At 41.1% G+C, this 19,625-nt stretch overlaps 1 protein-coding gene across 2 annotated transcripts in view; it reads right to left on the bottom strand.

Annotated features, from left to right (window-relative positions):
* ST6GALNAC3 (ST6 N-acetylgalactosaminide alpha-2,6-sialyltransferase 3) overlaps nucleotides 1-19,625 on the bottom strand; it is a 628,960-nt gene that overhangs the window by 4,181 nt on the left and 605,154 nt on the right. The gene's annotated exons all lie outside the window — the stretch shown is intronic.

Raw genomic sequence — 19,625 nt, 5'->3', positions numbered from 1 at the left:
GAAAAGAGAGGGCAGGAGAGGTGAATGGGAAGAAACCATATGGGCCTACTGGGAAGGCAGCCTCATGTGGGCAGTCTTTCAACCCCCTCTTGGTCACCTAAGAATAGGCCTTGGGCCTGGAACACTTCCTTACCAAGGAGTTTTCACAGCCTGTGCTGGACGTACCACCTTGTGTGAGAGTAGCCTCTTCTGTTTCACACTCAGTGTGTACTCCTTTGCTCTGCTTAAGTGACATATAGCACCTGGCCAACCTCACTGCTATAACTGTTCCCTGCAAAAAGGGGATGGGGTCCTTTGTTCTGTGGTACAAGAGGGTTGCACGCAGGCCAACAGTCCTGTGTCAGCTGCTGGGAGGGACCTGCTGACCGTGTACTGATGTCCACTCTTACAGCTGACCTTGCTCTGTCTCTCTTCTTTATGTGAGGAGAGCACTGTTCCATGCAGTGCTTGACTGTGTTGTGTTTTCTTTGGTGACTCCAATACCAAGATACAGTGGGCAGAAGTGTTTGGACTTCTACTCCTGATGATAAGCAACAGATGCCACTTGCTCAACAGACCATATGATGGAAGAGTGTTCCAGGAAGTGTTCAATATCACAGATATGAGGATGTGTGCTTGTATGTTTCAGAAAGAGATGGGAAGTAGAATGACTGAAGGGATAGAGAAATTAGATAAGTGCTGATTTGAGGAGTCTGTCAAGTTGCAAATGGTTCAAGGGAATGTTGGATGAAAAGCTGGATCTCCATATTCGTCTTTGGCCAAGACAACCCAATCTATCCAAAACAGATGACTGCCAATCTCCTTAAAACTTTCCCCATAGGGGCATCTGGGTCTCCCCAGGTTGTTTGGCAACTGTGTAGCACCACTTTCTAAAAAGGACTAAATTTCCGATCTTCCACCTAGATGTCTTGGTAAACTGGTGCACTGTCATCTCTCCTCCTCCACTTCACCACTGGCACAGCCCTCCCGCCAGCAGTTTTCCCCACTGATGTCCAACATCCTTGCTGCAGTTCTCCAGGACCAAGCCATCAGTGTGCTACAGTTAGGCCCCTGAAGCCTCTTATTCTTTTATAAGCAGGCACCACTTAGTATCAAATCTCAACAAGTAAGCATTTCAGGAGCAAGGAACTCACAGAGAGGGTTGATAACTGGATTTTTAGCCTTTATTTTCATCAACTTTGGTTGATTTGCAAAGAGAAACAAACCCAGTGCATCTGTATCCACCCCCTCTGCCTATTTGTCACCGAGTCTGAAATGCCAATATGTAAAATGACTTCCTTTGTATCTCCTGGTGTGTCTTCTAAATGGAAAACATTCCAGAAACAGTACCACATTGAGTTACATGCACTTTCCCTCTGTGACAGGAACAGTTGCAGCAGCATGGGTTAGGAACAAGTGCCAAATTGGTGGGAAGACCCACCACAGGGAGGGGAAGATAGAAGAGAGCAACTTTGCCTATAATACAATGCAACCTGCAGTCAATCTTGCAATTCTGGTGTCTGAGGAGGAGCAGCAATAATGGGAAGTGCTTAAAGCACCATCTGCTGAAAAAGTCATCTGAAAATTGGGAGAGATCAGAATAGACAAGAGTCTTGACCAAAAGCTCCTAAATCAAATCTAGAAATTTTATCTACATACTGATTTTTTTTCCAGTTATTCTTCCTGTTGAATTGTATTTTTCCCCTCTTCTTGCCTTTTTCTTTCTACTTTTCTACCTTCCAATCCTCCCTATCCATTCTTCATTAGTAGGCTGACCAAGCATTAGTAATGATCATAAAAAATTACAGCATTTATTTGCACATGATGAAAAATGACAGGTCTCACATATTTACCCACTTATTCACCTTTTTTAACAAACATTCATTGGGATCCTATTATGTGCTACCGACTATACTAGAAGTTGGTGATGAATATCGAACATTTTCTTAAAGAGCACACAGTCTAGTGGGGGAGGCCACACATGTTAAAGCAATTAATCACAATATAGGGTAACAAAGCAGAACCTGTGTGTTTCAGAGTTAATACCAAGCACAGTAAAGAACTGAGTGAGGGTATCTGGTTTCCCATTCCAGCTGTGACATGACTGAAATGTGAAGCTTTGGACAACTTAGCTTCTTTGGGGCATCTTAGTTTCCTTTTCCCTAAAATGAGATAGTTTAACTAAGGCTTATCTAAGGTTTACTCTCATTTTAAAATCAAACGATTCTGTGATCATCACTCACGATAGTCAATCTGTTTTCATCTTTAGCCATGTGGCAGTTCCATGCTCCATCCATGTAGGGTGTGTAATTAACAAGCATATAACACAATTGGTCAGGTCACAATAACTGCACATTTGTAACATGGGAATGCCTTGGAGTGCCTGGGGTATACATAGAAAGGGCGTACAGTTTTATCTGGCAGTGGTGGTGGCTACCTTCCCTCAACTTTTGGAGGGAAGGTAACTCTTCTCTCCAAATATGGAAAACTTTCCATATCTTTCTCTTTCACACAATTGCTCATAGAAGGTGCTGAAATGGCTGTCTAAAACCAAAGACACCACCATACCATTGAGGGTAAAGATTAATTTGAGTGAGAAAAAAATCTGAATTAAGTCAAATCGGTTTTCTTTTCAGGTGTTTTTCTAGGAGCTGGTCCCTCCACATAGTTGCTGTCAAGAACCAAGATGGCATCAGAGCCCCGAGACAAAGGGAGGATCGCTCATGGGACATATGGACCCCTACTCGGCAAAATAAGCTGCCCTGGCTCTTTCTGGTCCAACCCACATAGTTGTTTCTGAGAGTCCAACAGCCAGGCTTTCCTAGCAGAACCCTCAAAGGATAAATAGGGTACAATTGTCAAAGTGATTTCTCTATTTGATTGTCTTCTCTTTACCACAGGAAAAGAGGGTCAAGAATTTCAGGGTTTGGCCTCTGGTCAAAGATCTTTCCATCTCTCCACCTAATAAGGAAAATTTTACCCCATTTCTGATATCGATGGCTTTTAAGCTTCAACTGATTTATTTTGTTTCTGGAGAGAGAGAATAATAATTAGCTCAAAAGCTCTTCGAGCAAGCTGTGTTGCATTTGATTCAGACTACGAGGTTCATACGGCCCAAGTGCCCTGTCCTACAACCATCACTTAATTAAAGAGTTGCATTTCCACCCCCACCTGCCCCCGGTGCCTTTGACATATTTGGGATGTAAAAATCATATGAGGTTTCCTACCCATAATACTTTGCCTGGGCTAGCAAAGTGGTTTCTTTGCAATACTTCCAGCTAATATCCATATAATGATACTTTCAGTGGAAGAATGGTAGCTGCTGGATTAATAGAGGAATTCTTCCAAATAAATAAAGGGGCTTCCCTTGTGACTCAGTTGGTAAAGTTTCCGCCTGCAATGAGGGAGACCTGGGTTCAATCCCTGGGTTGGGAAGATCCCCTGGAGAAGGGAAAGGCTACCCACTCCAGTATTCTGGCCTAGAGAATGTCATGGACTATATAGTCCATGGGGTCGCCAAGAGTCGGACACGACTGAGCGACTTTCACTTCACTCCAAATAAATGCCCTGATGATCTGGGTTCCTAAGGGAATTCGCTGGCCTGGATGGCACTGCATCTGGGAATTCTTATAGCTGCACCATTTCTAAACTCTCCTGCTGTGTGGGTATACTAGAAAGGAGGAAGTATAAATTTTACACCCCAGTTGACCTTTTGAAGGTTTCAATAGAATTAGCAACAAAAAGACTTGAGCTGATACATGTGAAGTTGTTTATACTTCTTAGCTTGGAGAGACCTAGTGATAACTATCAGATGCCTTAAAAAATTCCAAAAGGGTCACCTCTTGGGCCAAATATTGTCTTGTAATTTGTCAGTCATGCACATAGCACTGTGTACTAGCTGGCCATCAGCCATGGCACTTTTTATACCTTCCACAATTGGGGATCGATAAAAACAATTATTGTCACCTACAAATAAACAATCAAGATTCCCATAGGGATGATAAGAGAATGTTAGCCCCTAATTCAGTACAATAGGAAAGCTTAAATTAATGCAGCAGAATAATGAGCCATGTTGGGGGAGGGGGAAAAGGGGGAAAGGCAAGAGTGTTAAAAGGAAGCTATCAATCATTTGTTTCACCAGGCAACTTCGCATCCCACTGCTCCTTGGTAATCAAGACACTTACCACTTGGAAACTGCTAAAATTTACTTGCTCATCTCTTGGAAAAATGATGCTGTCAACACCTTGATGTAGCACATGCTTGAAGGCATATCATTTAAAATATGATTTTTCATCTACTTTATTACCAATAAAATATAAGTTACCATGCCCCTTGATGTTTACCCCTGTTCCTCAATGCTAAAGGCCATCACATGGCCACAGGTGTATGTTGTCTGTCATGCTAGCCTTATTTTTTTTACCAATCCCAATATCTTCATTCACCTGCACCCTTGCTTCTGAGCATGTTCCCTCATCTTCTCATTTCTGGAAACATATTGTGAAGCATTTTTCTCCTAATGCCTGGAGAGCTGGAACTTTCTAGTGAGTGACATGTCCCTTTGGGATAATTTCGGAGGAGGAACTGAGGAAACAGAAATGGTTACTTTTCAAAAGAAAGCTGACTTACAATGAACTGATCTATTTACAGAATGCTCTCATGACTGAGTGACTAAACACACACACATACGCAGGATGCTCTAATTATTGAGCACCATTAGCTCAATGACTTGGATTCTGAACTCCAGAAGCTTATACTTCGATGGGCAATATAATAGCACTTTCCCTATATCAGGGTTTTTTAAATCTTGGCCTGCTTTAGATGCGATAATTCTCTGTTGTGGTGTATGCCCTGTGTAAGAAGTTCTCTTGCACATTTCACCAGATTCCTCTTTGTTCCAAGCTCCTCTGAGCTTTGAGAGGACAGTAGACTTCTTGACTTGCTGGTGCATGGTCTTTGGCCGAGAGAGATTTGCCATGGGGATGTCTCTGACCCCAAATCCAGGCTCTCCTTATGTACATTCCCATACTTTCTGCTCACTGTCCCACTGGCTTTCCTTACCTAGCCAAGCATCTTGACAAGTCTATCTGAAGCCATTCAGGTCTGGTGTATACTGAATTATTATCTTACCTTGCAACACAGCCCTAAAAATCAACATACTTGGCCTAAACCTAAAGGGAAGTCCCTAGCCTACAATGGGTGCTGTGCAATGCAGAAGGGAAGCCAGTGTCAGGGAACAAGGATGAGGAGTCCAGTTGCCTCCATCTCTGTGGCTGCCACCTCTTCACAGAATGGTTCCTTTGGGGGCCTTTGTTTCTATTGTTTCTAATCCATTTCTTCTACGATCCAATGCAAACAAGGCCCAGGGCATTCCAAGTGAATATTTCAAAAGCATAATAATCATTTATCAAAGCCCAAAGGGGATCCAAACCCTTCCTACAATGAAGGTTTACTGGAGAGCACAATTGTGGCAGCAGTTTCTGCTGAAATCTGCTATACTCAGGAGCAAAAGGGAATTTTAAAAAAGACTTAATCAATATTTCATATCTTATTTTAACACTATTGGACCTCAGTTCTCTCATCAATATACTACACTGGCAGGATAAATAAAAATAGTAAAGTAAGTTTCTATATACCTTCCTAGGGAGAAGGAGCATCTGGCAGAATACAGATTATTCAATTAAAAACATTCTTCTATTTTTTTCAAAAGCACATGGATAATGAAAGAATATATTTAAACAAAGACACTGGCCAGGAAAAACAGCTGATGATTATCAGTAGCACCTTGGGATTCAATCTAATATTGTGAACCAGTCTAATGGAAGCAGAGCTCAAAGTGTGGAAACAATTTCAGCTGTCCCCAAGTCATATATTTTTGTATATCATTCGATAGTTGGGAGCTATGGTAATACTCTGGAGTTTGCCCAGTATATTAACAGTATATATTTGTACTGTCTATCAATGGGATGTGCCCAGCAAATCTTTAGGCAGCAACAACTTTCTGCAAATCAGGTGGCAGAATTCTCCATCTGGGCTTGAATCATTTACAGATGGACATAAACTTTTCAAATGGATAAAAATGTCATACTGAGGAAGATTCCAAAAAGAATGCACTTGACAAAAAGAGTCTAGGTCTGGAAAATAATGAAATATGGACCATGGGCAAATGGAGAAAGCCATAAATCTTTAAGACTGTACTACCATCCGGATCAGCTAATGCAAAAATGCCTGAGCTAATCAGTAGACACTTGGATTGTAAATATAACAAATAGTTTTCCTAACATAGAATCAACAGGACTCTGACTAGTGATGAATGCAACAAAATTGTGCAAAAGGAGCATAATCAGAAATTACTGTGTTCTTTGCAAAATGTACATTTAAAAGTAAAATGGTTCAGCTCCCAAAGGTATGATTTATGGCTGCTGTAGAAATAGAAGATACCACTCACAAAAATTACTTTGTTCATTCATCTCAGAAATTAGAAGGTTATTTTGCTCCTGCCCTTGGGCTTTAAAGCCCCTTCAGTTGGAAACGTTGGTTTCTGGGATTTCATTCAATTTTTTAAATGAACAATGGAACCTCAGGAATGACAGGGATGGATAATGGAGGTCTCTTTGGACCACTTCATTAAAGCAGGACTAGATCCTTAACCACTCAGTATTGGCTGAATTGTATCCCCTCCAAAATTTTATGTTTAAGTCTTTACCCTCGTTTTGATGGTGTTTGGAGATGGGGTCTTTGGAGGTAATTAGGTTTACATGAGGTCATGAAGTTAGCGTCCTACTGATGGCACCATTGTCCTTATATGAAGAGGGAGAGACCAGATGACCCTTCATGTTACATGAGGACATAGCAAGAAGGCCACAAGCCAGAAGGAGATTCTCACCAGAAACCGACCATGTTGGCACCTTAATCTCAGGCTGCCAGCTTCCAACACTATTAGAAAATGAATTCCTGTTCTTTAATAGGAATTAAAGTATGGTATTCTATTATAGGAGCCCAAGCAGACTAAGACAACGGGTACCTCTTGGGGCCCTTCCCCAACAAACATAACGCCCCTACTCTTTCTGAACTCCCAAGTCTAGTCACATGGTTCCATTTATGGCTCCTTAGTACATCTTGTACCTATCAGATTCTGCCTTTTTTTCTCTTGACTTGTGTACATTTTCCTTCTTCCTGAAATGCTCTCCCCACATCCTCTCCAGTTTCTAATCTTATCAAGCTTTGATTCTGCTTACCTTCATCCATTAAAGAAAGATTTGGTGAGTGTGCTGTAGGTGTGAGGCACTGTGCCAGGCACTGGAAAGACCAAGCTGCCCTTGATCTCAACTCAAGGTCAAGGTGGGGAAACACTCAGTGACTGGTTTCAAAAATAGGGTTATCGAGAGAGTAATCCCCTTACAGGTGTTACGAGAATACTGAGGGAAGAGCAACAGATTGTGCTGGAGGGAACTGGGGAAGGTAGGAGGTAAGAGCTGAGCTCCAGACTAAGAGTAAAGACCAAGCAGATAAAGGAACAGGAGGACACCTTTCAGGCAGGAGGCTATGGGACTGTGCACTGAGGTATGCGAGTAACCAGAATACAGAATAGTTCTGCTTTGCCTTCTAATCTGGAGCAAACCTCAAAGCATCATCAGTACTTAATTTCCATAATAAATTATTGGTTAGAGACAGGATGCACAACTAACGCTGATTTATTTATCTTTTTTACATTATGTTTTGAATTATTAGAGATACCTTGATGTTTTATATACCTAGTTTTTTCAGCTGAAGGAAATTTATGGATCTGGCAAAAGTATCCAGGGGAAAAGTGGCAGAATTATATTTTTACTTCCTCATTAAATTCCCCATTAATTCAGAACTGAGAAAAATGTAAACAATATATGACAAAGAATAAAAACAATTAAAAAATGTGTGAGGCTATTGGAGGTACCCAGTGGTGTTCAGCTGTGTTATAAACTAAGTTACAAGTCATGAGCAAATGCCATCTAATCTCCTTGTAGTCTCTAAGCAAACATCCTTGGTATACACCCAAAGGCTCTCAACTTGCTCCACTTAAAAAGGAAACAGTTTTTACATAAACCTTTAACTTACCAAGGGTTTTAAATTATTATTCTTGGACATGAACATGGATACCATTGCTGCTTTAAAGACATGAACACTTTGCAGTTGCTTTCTGGTCAAGAAATGCTGAACTAAATGTTCTCTACAGCAACATCTCCTCTACTCAGTGAAGCTTCTTGGAGACGGGATTACATCATGTGCCCAATCTCTACTCTGAATAACTGTAGCCTTCCCTGGACCTGTGGTTTTTCTAAATGGCCCATGATTTTGAGGATGTGAGGTATTGTGGATAGCCCATGTGATTTCTAGTTTCAGACTATTCAAGCTACCATAGAGGCCCTTGTCTCAAGGGCCGTAGTTTTTCTATCAACTTTCCTGTGCTAGGTTGTTTTGATTGTTCCCTCCTTGAACATGGCTTGCTCATGCGTCAGTAGCTTTCCTGCCTCGCTGCTTTAGGCTTGGCCAAATGACTTGCTTTGCCTCGTAAACTTCTAGTAGAAGTGAACAAGGAGACAGTTCTCAGTAGAGATTTTAAGTATTACATGCTTCCCATTTCTTAATTTCTTCTCTCCATCATGAGAACAGCACATCCTAGACAGAGAGTGCTCATTCAATCTGGGTCCCAGGCTGCAGATCTGAGCCCTAAACTAGAGCTAAGTTCATTGATATCTAGCAGAGTTATAGCTGATCACAGATCTATGAGTGGTAAATAAATGTTCTTGTAAGCCACTGAGTTTCAGGGTTATTTGATAAGTAGCAAAATGCTAAGTATATTTTTTGATAAATAATAATTGTTATTATTTATGGATAATTTATGTATACTAGACATTGTGCCAAGGGCAATATATAGGTCATTTTGTTTAATTCTCACAACAACCCCATCCTTTGGGGAGAATTAATATCTCCATTATACAAATGAAAGTTTGGGAACATATAAAGGACTTGCCCAGAGAGTGTCGTATCAGAGAACTCAGGTTCTTAACTAAGCTCTCTCTTGTTTACCATCATTCTCAGCATTGCCCGAGGCATCACATGTCTGACAGTTTGGTTCAGTTCAGTTACTCAGTACGTCCGACTCTTTGCGACCACATGGACTGCAGCACGCAAGGCCTCCCTGTCCATCACCAACTTCCAGAGTTTACACAAACTCATGTCCATTGAGTCAGTGACGCCATCCAACCATCTGATTCTTTGTCATCCCCTTCTCCTCCTGCCTTCAATCTTTCCCAGCATCAAGGTCTTTTCAAATGAGTCAGCTCTTTGCATCAGGTGGCCAAAGTATTGGAGTTTCAGCTTCAACATCAGTCCTTCCAATGAACACTCAAGACTGATCTCCTTTAGGATGGACTAGTTGGATGTCCTTGCAGCCTAAGGGACTCTCAAGAGTCTTCTCCAACACCACAGTTCAAAAGCATCAATTCTTCAGTGCTCAGCTTTCTTTATAGTCCAACTCTCACAGCCACACATGACTACTGGAAAAACCATAGCCTTGACTAGATGTACCTTTGTTGGCAAAGAAATGTCTCTGCTTTTTAATATGCTGTCTAAGTTGGTCATGACTTTCCTTCCAAGGAGTAAGCGTCTTTTAATTTCATGGCTGCAGTCACCACCTGCATTGATTTTGGTCTGACAGACCAGCCGTCAAAAGACCTCAGTTCTTCTGTTTCTACTGTTAACTATCTAGGAAATCTTGAACATGTTGCCTCTTCTTTGGGGGCCCCATTTTTTTTCTCTAATCCATGTGAGAGAGATTATAACTGTCTAGCTGTGTTTTTAGCACAAGAGTTATTATCACCACTTTATAGATAAGTGTTAATAGCTTTAACATTCAAAACACTTTTTAGAATTTCAGCTGTGGTCATGTTCAAACAATAGTTTTAGGCCATTGACATGGATATGTGCATCAACTTTAAAAAGAAATAAAGGGGTAAGTCCTGAAAATAAAGATCAAGTTCCTTTGATTTACTTCATTCCCCAGGCATGGCTTCCTTTCAGCCCTAGGTTTACTTCATTCCCCAGGCATGGCTTCGTTTCAGCCCTAGGATCTTAACATTTTAATAAATTGTCCTCTTTGACTTATGTCAGCTGAAGGAGGCATCTGTTCCTTGTGACCAAAGATTTAAAGTTGGATTGGTTGACCTCCAAGATCCTTTCTAACATAATGAGTCTACTTAATACTCTGGGTATAATTAGGGAGTCAGTTCTACCAAATCCTTAATTCTTATTAGCTATCACTATTTGATCTGACCCTAGTTCTATACTTAAGCTTAAATAAGTTGCTTCTTTCTAACTTACCCTTCAACTTATCTTGAAATCATGCCCTTCCTAAATTGATGTAGTCTTCAGTATTCTGAATGCTAATCACCTTTCTCTACCTAAGGCGTAGGTGCCTGTTCCCTGCTAACCTGATAAAGGTAATTAAAGGAAGGTTTTGACTTTCTCTCCTAGTTCTCTTATCAGAAATTCCTTCTGCATATACTTTCCTTAAGACTAAGGCAGAAAAACAAATGAAAGATTATAATCAGGTAGGAGAATATCTAAGTAGATAAGAGATTTTTTTCCTGCCACTTTTAGTTTTTAGAAGAGAAAAGAAAGGTCTCACTTTCCCTTAGTTTTTTAAGTTAATTGGAACTTGAGTTAAAACAAGCTTTTCCTTTAGAAATTGTTCTAGCACAGAATCAGACTCAAACTTGTTTCTGATAAAAATGCTTTCTGAGCCTTGTTTCACTTTCAAAGTGAAAATTTCTGTTTAAAAATAACTTTTTGAAAAGTTGAGGTATAACTGACATTCAGCATTATATTAGTTTCAGTTGTAAAACATAATGCTGTGATATTTGTATATACTTTGAAATGGTCACCACAATGTCTAGTTATCATTCGTCACCACACATAGTTACAGATTTTAAAAAATAATTTTTAAACAATTAAAAGTTTTAACAAGGATTAAGACAGAGACTTGAGATGGTTTCACCTCACTGAAGGAGAACTGGGAATCCAAGCTTATTGCTAAGGTCTCCAGTACCATTGGGATAATCACAAAGCCAGCTCCAGCCATAGCCAAGCAATCAGCTACACATAATAGTGAAATTTTAAAAATACAAAGCAGCCCTGAACTTCTGGTTAAAATGATGAATTTTGCTGCAATTTCCTGCCTATCTGAATCTACTGTTTCTAAGTAACATGGCTTAATAAATCCTGAGGTAAATTATTTTGAGGGGAATATTGGACTTTAAAACCTTTGACTGTGTGGGTCACAATAAACTGTGGAAAATTCTGAAAGACATGGGAATACCAGACCACCTCACCTGCCTCCTGAGAAACCTGTATGCAGGTCAGGAAACAACAGTTAGAACTGGACATGGAACAACAGACTGGTTCCAAATAGGAAAAGGAAAGGCTGCATATTGTCACCCTGCTTATTTAACCTATATGCAGAGTACATCATGAGAAATGCTGTGCTGGAGGAAGCATAAGCTGGAATCTAGATTGCTGGGAGAAATATCAATAACCTCAGATATGCAGATGACACCACCCTTATGGCAGAAAGTGAAGAGGAACTAGAAGAAGAAGAAGAAGAGCTTCTTGATGAAAGTGAAAGAGGAGAGTGAAAAAGTTGGCTTAAAGATCAACATTCAGAAAACAAAGATCATGGCATCCGGTCCCATCACTTCATGGGAAATAGATGGGGAAACAGTGGAAACAGTGGCTGACTTTATTTTTATGGGCTCCGAAACCACTGCAGATGGTGATTGCAGCCATGAAATTAAAAGATGCTTACTCCTTGGAAGGAAAGTTATGACCAACCTAGATAGCATATTGAAAAGCAGAGACATTACTTTGCCAACAAAGGTCCGCCTAGTCAAGGTGATGGTTTTTCCTGTGGTCATGTATGGATGTGAGAGTTGAACTATAAAGAAATCTGAGTGCTGAAGGATTGATGTTTTTGAACTGTGGTGTTGGAGAAGACTTGAGAGTCCCTTGGACTGCAAGGAGATCCAACCAGTCCATCCTAAAGGAGATCAGTCCTGGATGTTCATTGGGAGGATTGATATTGAAGCTGAAACTCCAATACTTTGGCCACCTGATGTGAAGAGCTGACTCATTTGAAAAGACCCGGATGCCGGGAAAGATTGAGGGCAGGAGGAGAAGGGGACAACAGAGGATGAGATGGTTGGATGGCATCACCGACTTGATGGACATGGGTTTGGGTGGACTCCTGGAGTTGGTGATGGACAGGGAGGCCTGGCGTGCTGTGGTTCATGGGGTCGCAAAGAGTCGGACACGACTGAGTGACTGAACTGAACTGAACAGTTGGTACAGTGGGGTTTCCCTGAAAACTCAGTTGGTAAAGAATCCACCTACAGTGCTGGAGACCCCGGTTGATTCCTGGGTCAGCAAGATCTGCTGGAGAGGGGATAGGCTACCCACTCCAATATTCTTGGGCCTCCTTTGTCGCTCAGTTGGTAAAGAATCTGCCTGCAGTGTGGGAAACCTGTGTTTTCTCCCTGGGTTGGCAAAATCCCCTGGAGAAGGGAAAGGCTTCCTACTCCAGTATTCTGGTCTGGAGAATTCCATGGGCAGTCCATAGGGTCACAAAGAGCTGGACACAGCTGAGCGACTTTGACTTTAACTCCTTTTAGGTGGCGCAGTGGTAATGAATCTGTCTGCCAATGCAGGATTCACAAGATGTCAGCTCTATCCCTGGGTCAGGAAGAGTCGGAAATAGCAACCTGCTCCAGTATTCTTGCCTGGAAAATCCCAAGGGCAGAGGAGCCTGGTGGGCTACTGTTCATGGGTTGCAAAGAGACATGACTGAGCACACATATTTATTTTTAAATAGGAAAAGTTATGCTGTACCCCCTTATTCCCATCTATTAAACTGCTTTTATGTAGCTCACTAAAGAAGGACAATTCAATTAGTAAAGGTCAAAAGCGACAACTGACACATAGGTCTTCAGGGACTGAGAATTTAAGTATCTAACTTAGAGAAGGAGGTTTTATTTGTCATTTTTCCAACATGCTGACTTTCATTGACTACCTTACGCACAGTATCTTTGCCAAATTATAGGCTATCATCAATGTGTCAACAGGCACACTGATCTAATTCTTCTACTCTAGCACCCAGGGATTCCTAAGAGGGGCATCTGTTTGCTCTAGTGGAACATCTGAAGTCAAGTGACTCAGTGATGGAATCTTCCTTGAAACAATCAGAGCTAATGGAGTCTCACTTACTAAACAAAATTTTTGTCCACTAAGGTAGAATGCTATTCCAATTTAATTCTGTCCAGGAATTTTAGTCCTAAGAAATCCATTTTCATCTGTATTCTTGAGATGGGATAGTGTTTGAAGTCTATCCAGATTTTTCCAACTGAGCTAGACCCCTTGCTTAGTGAAGAGAAGAATTTCTTTCATGGAGATGTGTTTTCCCCATAGTGTTGATATACAGGTTGGCTGGCAAACTGCAGAAAGGAGCTGTGTGTTTGTTGTGTTTACTTACAGAAAGTTTGTACCTGGGAAGAAGCCCTTCTACACACAGCCTCCCCATACCAAAACTTCTCCCGTACTGGGTCTTTTTATTTAAGGACCACCTTTCTGATCAGAGAAAAGATAATGGTAATAATTCCATTCTTTCCAGCAGAAGAGATGACATTTATGTGTCTCTGGAATTCTTCTGGGCCAGTAATTTTTTTCTTATTGAGGTATAATTGATTTACAATATTGTGTTAGTTTTAGGAGTACAGCATAGTGATTCAGTATTTTTGCTAGTTATTGCAAGATATCAGTTATAATGCCCTGTGCTACATTTTACCCTTGTTGCTACATTCAATAGTTCGTATCTGTTAATCCCTTACCTGTAACTTGTCCCTCCCCTCTTCCCTTTCCCCTTTGGTAACCACAAGTTTGTTTTCTATGTCTGCCAGTCTATTTCTCTTTTGTGTTTATATTAAGCTCAGTGATTTTGTAACTCCAGAGTAGACAAAATTTCATAAAATAGGAACGAGAACACAGAGCAAAAGGAATATATCTTAGAAAATGCCAAAAGAAATATGAAATAGAACTTAGAAAATGCTTCTCATTTGAGAGCATCTGATTAAAATGTGAATGTTGTTTTCTCCACAGACTTTGCTACATTGCAACAATCACAGAATGTCAGAAATCTCTATGCCTCGCTATATAAATGAAAAGGACATAGGAAAACAGTTGAGAAGCTCCTCCACCTTGCATCTTTGCTTTCACCAGTTGGTGATAACACGTTGTGCCTATGTTTCTAACTAAAGAGGCTGCAAAGAAATGACGAGAAGAGCTACTGAACTCTGAAGGCTGTTGAACAGCAGCAGGAGATGAACAGAATTGCTCCTATTTTAGGAGCCCACAAACTGGCTTCCCTTCATTCCTCCTCTCTTCCCCTTCCCTCTGCTTAGTCTTAAGTGTCCATAATCATGCCAAGAGGATGCAAAGAACTACATCGTTGCTTTTTGTAGAGAAGATATATGAGGCATGAAATTTTGTGAAAGCCTCACTCCAAAATAAGAAAGTAGATTGAAGGGAACTTAGTCTTCCTGCCTCATGAACCAGATAAAGGGAAGTGGTGAGTGATGCCAATTAACTGGCCCCTTACCAGCTCCCTCCCCATCATCACAGCCCCAATCTTTGGGCTGCTAGAGCCCAGTCTTGAAGACCCCTCCACCATTTTCTCATTCTGAAAAACTCTTTACTGTCATCAGAGGCCAACATCTCTGATGTGATGATTTTGACTCCACAGTCCTATCCCCAGGGTTTCTCTCGTAGCTGTCAGTAAAGAATCTGCCTACAATGCGGGAGACCTGGGTTCAAATACTGAGTCAGGAAGATCCCCTGGAGAAGGAAATGGCAACCCACTCCAGTATTCTTGCCTGGAGAATCCCATGGACAGAAGAGCCTGGCAGGCTACAGTCCATGGGGTCTCAAGAGTCGGACACGATTTAGCAATTAAACCACCACAATCCAACCCTTTCCTTCTCCCAGGGACATCCTTTCTTCCTCTTTAGTACTTGGATCTCACTCTCTACCCTCAGAGCCTTGGCTCCACTTCCCAGACACAGCACTGATTCCACTCTCTGTAGAGGCATTGTTTGCATCGTCTGCACCTTTTCCCAACTCATTTACCACCACTGCTACTGATAATGGGTTCTGATTTTATTGTCCTAGGGATAAAGTCTGGTATTTGTACTTAGTAAGAGTTCTTTTGAAAAAAAAAAAAAAAAAAAAGCTTTCCTGGGTGATTATAATGTGATGTGTGTAGCCACGGTTGAAAATCACTGCTATAAATGCTTGTTAGGATTGAGGATTCTATTAGAAGTTGAGTTCCATTTTATTATGAATTAAATTAGCTTTTGAGGATTAGCCTGAGAATCTAACCACCATTTAAAAAATTAGTTTCTTTAGGAAAATGTTTCCCGATTTATAAATAGCTTACTTGCAAACTGACTGAATATTTGCCAGTGAAGGGATGATGGTCACCAAAAATATCTTGGCCTTTTTAAAAGTTTATTTATTTAATTGAAGTAGAGTTGATTTACAATATTAGTTAGTTTCTGATATACAGTATCTCTGCTGCTAAGTTACTTCAGTTGTGTCCAACTCTGTGCGACCCCATAGATGGCAGCCCACCAGGCTCCCCCGTCCCTGGGATTCTCCAGGCAAGAACGCTGGAGTGGGTTGTCACAGCATAGACATTCAATAGTTTATAGTCCACTTAAAGTTGTACAGCAGTGACATTTTGTTTTCTTGGGCTACAAAATCACTGCAGATGGTGACTACAGTCACGAAATTAAAAGATGTTTGCTCCTTGGAAGGAAAGCTATGACACTTAACGTATTAAAAAGCAAAAACATCACTTTGCTGACAAGGGTCTGTATAGTCAAAGATATGGTTTTTTCCATAGTCACGTATGGATGTAAGACATGGACCATAAAGAAGGTTGAGCGCTGAAGAATTGATGCCTTCACATTGTGGTGCTGGAGAAGTCCCTTGGACTGCAAGGAGATCAAACCAGTCAATCCTAAAGGAAATCAACCCTGAATATTCATTGAACTATAGCCACTATTTGTAATAACTTAGTTGTTCAGTCACTAAGTCGTGTCTGACTTTTTGTAACCCAGTGGACTGCAGCACACCAGACTTCTCTGTCCTTCACAATCTACTGGACTTTGCTCAGATTCATGCCAGTTGAATCAATGATGCTATCTAACCATCTCATCCTCTGCTTACTTCTTTTCCTTTTGCCTTCAATCTTTCCCAGCATCAGGGTCTTTTTCAAAGAGTTAGCTCTTCGCATCAGGGGGCCAGAGTATTGGAACTTCAGCATCAGTACTTCCAATGAATGTTCAGGATTGATTTCATTTCGGATTGATTGGTTTGATCTCCTTGCAGTCCAAGAAACTCTCAAGAGTCTTCTCCAGCACCACAATGTGAAGGCATAAATTCTTTGGCAGTCAGCTTTCTTTATGGTCCAACTCTCGCATTCATACATGACTACTGAAAAAACCATAGCTTTGACTATACGGACCTTTGTTGGAAAAGTTATGTCTCTGACCGTAGGCACTCAATTGGTTCTAAGTTGAATAATTTTGGAATGCAAGGTATTCCTAAGTAAGAAATTGCTAACATTTTTCCCATGGAACTTTAGTTTACATATATATATAATTTTTTTTTTAAATGATATAATAGAGACCTGTGTGTGTGCTCAGTCATGTCCAACCCTTTGTGACTCCATGGACTCCTCTGTCAGGCAAAACTCTGTCCCTGGGATTCTCCTAGCAAAAATACTGGAGTGGGTTGTCATTTCCAACTTCAGAGAATCTTCCCAACTCAGGGACTGAACTTACATCTTTGGCATCTCCTGCATCATCAGGCAGATTCGTTACTACTGAGCCACCTGGGAAGTCCATAATAGAGATACTTACTGATATACCTGAGAATACATTACATGTCAGAGATACAACCCAGATTATCACACAAAATTTGATAAAACCCATATATACCTCTTGTATCTATTTACCTCCAGAATCAGATTTCCTCCCAGCTTTATTGAGATACTAATGACAATTGGTTGATCAGTGGTAAAGAATCCACCTGCCAATGCAGGAGACATGGGTTTAATCCCTGGGTCAGGAAGATCCCTTAGAGAAGGAAATGGCAACCCACGTCAGTATTGTTGTCTGGGAAACCCCATGGACAGGGGAGGCTAGCAGACTATGGTCCATGGGGTTACAAAAGAGTTGGACACAACTTAGTGACTAAACCACAACAATGACACATAACATATGAAAGTTTAAGGTGTACAATGTAATAATTAGATACATGAACACACTGCAAAATGATCACCACAGTATGGTTAGGTAACATTTCCATCCCTTTATATTATTACAGTTTATGTGTGCTTGACATTTAAGATTTATTCTCTCAAAAATTTTCAGGTATATAATACGGTATTGTTAATTATAGTTACCATACTGCACATTAGATCCCCAGCTCTTAGTTATCTTGTGGTTAAGATAGAAAAAAAAAAAAAACCTTTTTTTTGGTCAGTTGAACCATAACTCAATAAAAAATTCCTATTTCATCTATCAGGATTAAAGTGTGCTCTGTATTTTTTTTAAATAAATAACAAATCATACCACAGGGGTGGCCGTATATGGTGCTCCAAAGAAAAGAGAATAAACAAATATGGGGCTCCAGAAGGTGGAAATATGTGTTTTTGTAATTGATGGTACCCACAGTGGATTTCACAGTGGACTGTGAAGAAGGCTGAGCACCGAAGAATTGATGCTTTTGAACTGTGGTGTTGGAGAAGACTCTTGAGAGTCCCTTGGACAGCAAGGAGGTCCAACCAGTCCATTCTAAAGGAGATCAGCCCTGGGTGTTCTTTGGAAGGAATGATGCTAAAGCTGAAACTCCAGTACTTTGGCCTGGAGTTGACTCATTGGAAAAGACGCTGATGCTGGGAGGGATTGGGGGCAGGAGGAGAAGGGGACGACAGAGGATGAGATGGCTGGATGGCATCACTGACTCGATGGACGTGAGTCTGAGTGAACTCCGGGAGTTGGTGATGGACAGGGAGGCCTGGTGTGCTGCGATTCATGGCGTCGCAAAGAGTCGGACACGACTGAGCGACTGAACTGAACTGAACTGAACAGTGGATTTATCAACATCAAGGGGTGTATTCATTGTTAAATTCTGGCAATCACGAGATAACATATCAAGTTACCAAAGTTAATTTAGCCTCTTGAATTTTTCACTGCAAAGCAAACTCTCAGAAAATTAAGTGTCATCTGTACCTTCCTGAAGTTATAAAGCACATATTTAATAGAATCTCTGGCAATTAATGTCTTAGGTCACTCTGCAGACACAGGGAAGACTCTTCCTCCCTGTGACCGCTGTCCTGCACCCCTCTTGTCACTGCTGCCACCAGTTTTGCAATCAACAAAGTCCAGAAAGTGACATTTGCATACTGGCCTCCCCTTGGCAGGAAAGTTTCAGTCTTCCTGTCAGCACAAAGCTCATTCAACTATGAGCTTTGTTCAGCCTCAGAAGTGCCGTTTTATTTATCAGGAGGCCACTTTCTAGTTTTTAAATGGCTTTGGACCTGCCACTTCTTTGAGCAACCCTGACTGTAAGAGTATTTGCCATTCACCTCGGGCTGTGCTAGCAATCCTCCATAACTAGCGTGCTGCTAATAGGACAAATAATGCATGTGGGATGGTGTCCAGCCTTATCAAGACACCTTTCTAAAATCCAAGCTTTCCATGGCTGAATTGCACATTATAAGAGAAGAAAATCTAAGTGCTCAAAGCTGTGGTGCTGCGAGTACTGCTTCCTTCCATTCGTGGTTTGAGAATTAATGGAGATATTAACACAGTCAAGAGAGATGTCAGATGGTAGATGGCTCCAGCTCCCAAATTATCTCATTTAATTTTTTTGGATGATGGCTCCATGATTCTCCAGGATATGTGCATCACCCTTGACTCTGCCCTCTTCCTCATCTTTCACATCCCATTAGTTACTGAGTTGTGTTAATTCTTCACGTTCTCTCTCACATCTGTTTCTTTGTATCCCTCTACTACTTTAAAGGACTTTCCTAGTGGCTCAGTGGTAAAAAAATCTGCCTGCTAATACAGTTGATGCCAGTTTGATCCATGATTTGGGAAGACCCCCTGGAGAAGGAAATGGCAACCCACTCCAGTATTCTTGCCAAGGAAATTCCATGGACAGAGGATCCTGGTGGGCTATGACTCATGGGGTCACAAAAGAGTTGGGCACAACTTAGCAACTACAACAACACACAACTTTGAAACCCTGGGTAACAAAGCAGCTTAGATGTAGGCTTCAGATTAGTACAGTGAGCCACTGTGGTACATCTCTGAAATCTGTGTAGACATTTAACAGAAGGGAATGAGGTAGTGGCTGGGCTGGTGGCAAAACAGTGGATACAAATGCAGCCTCAGGGAGCCACTACCAACAAGCAAGATGTCCCTTCACAATCTTGGCATTTTCTTTACAATCACAAAAAATAGGAAGCAGGGACAGTGGCAAAAATTTTTAAA

The sequence above is a fragment of the Bos grunniens genome, chromosome 3 (assembly GCF_055505025.1).
Source record: "Bos grunniens cultivar Pamir isolate PY7600 chromosome 3, Bosgru_T2T1.0, whole genome shotgun sequence".
Taxonomy (NCBI): domain Eukaryota; kingdom Metazoa; phylum Chordata; class Mammalia; order Artiodactyla; family Bovidae; genus Bos; species Bos grunniens.
Note: the sequence above shows the minus strand (reverse complement) of the source record. Positions and strands in the feature narration are given on the sequence as shown.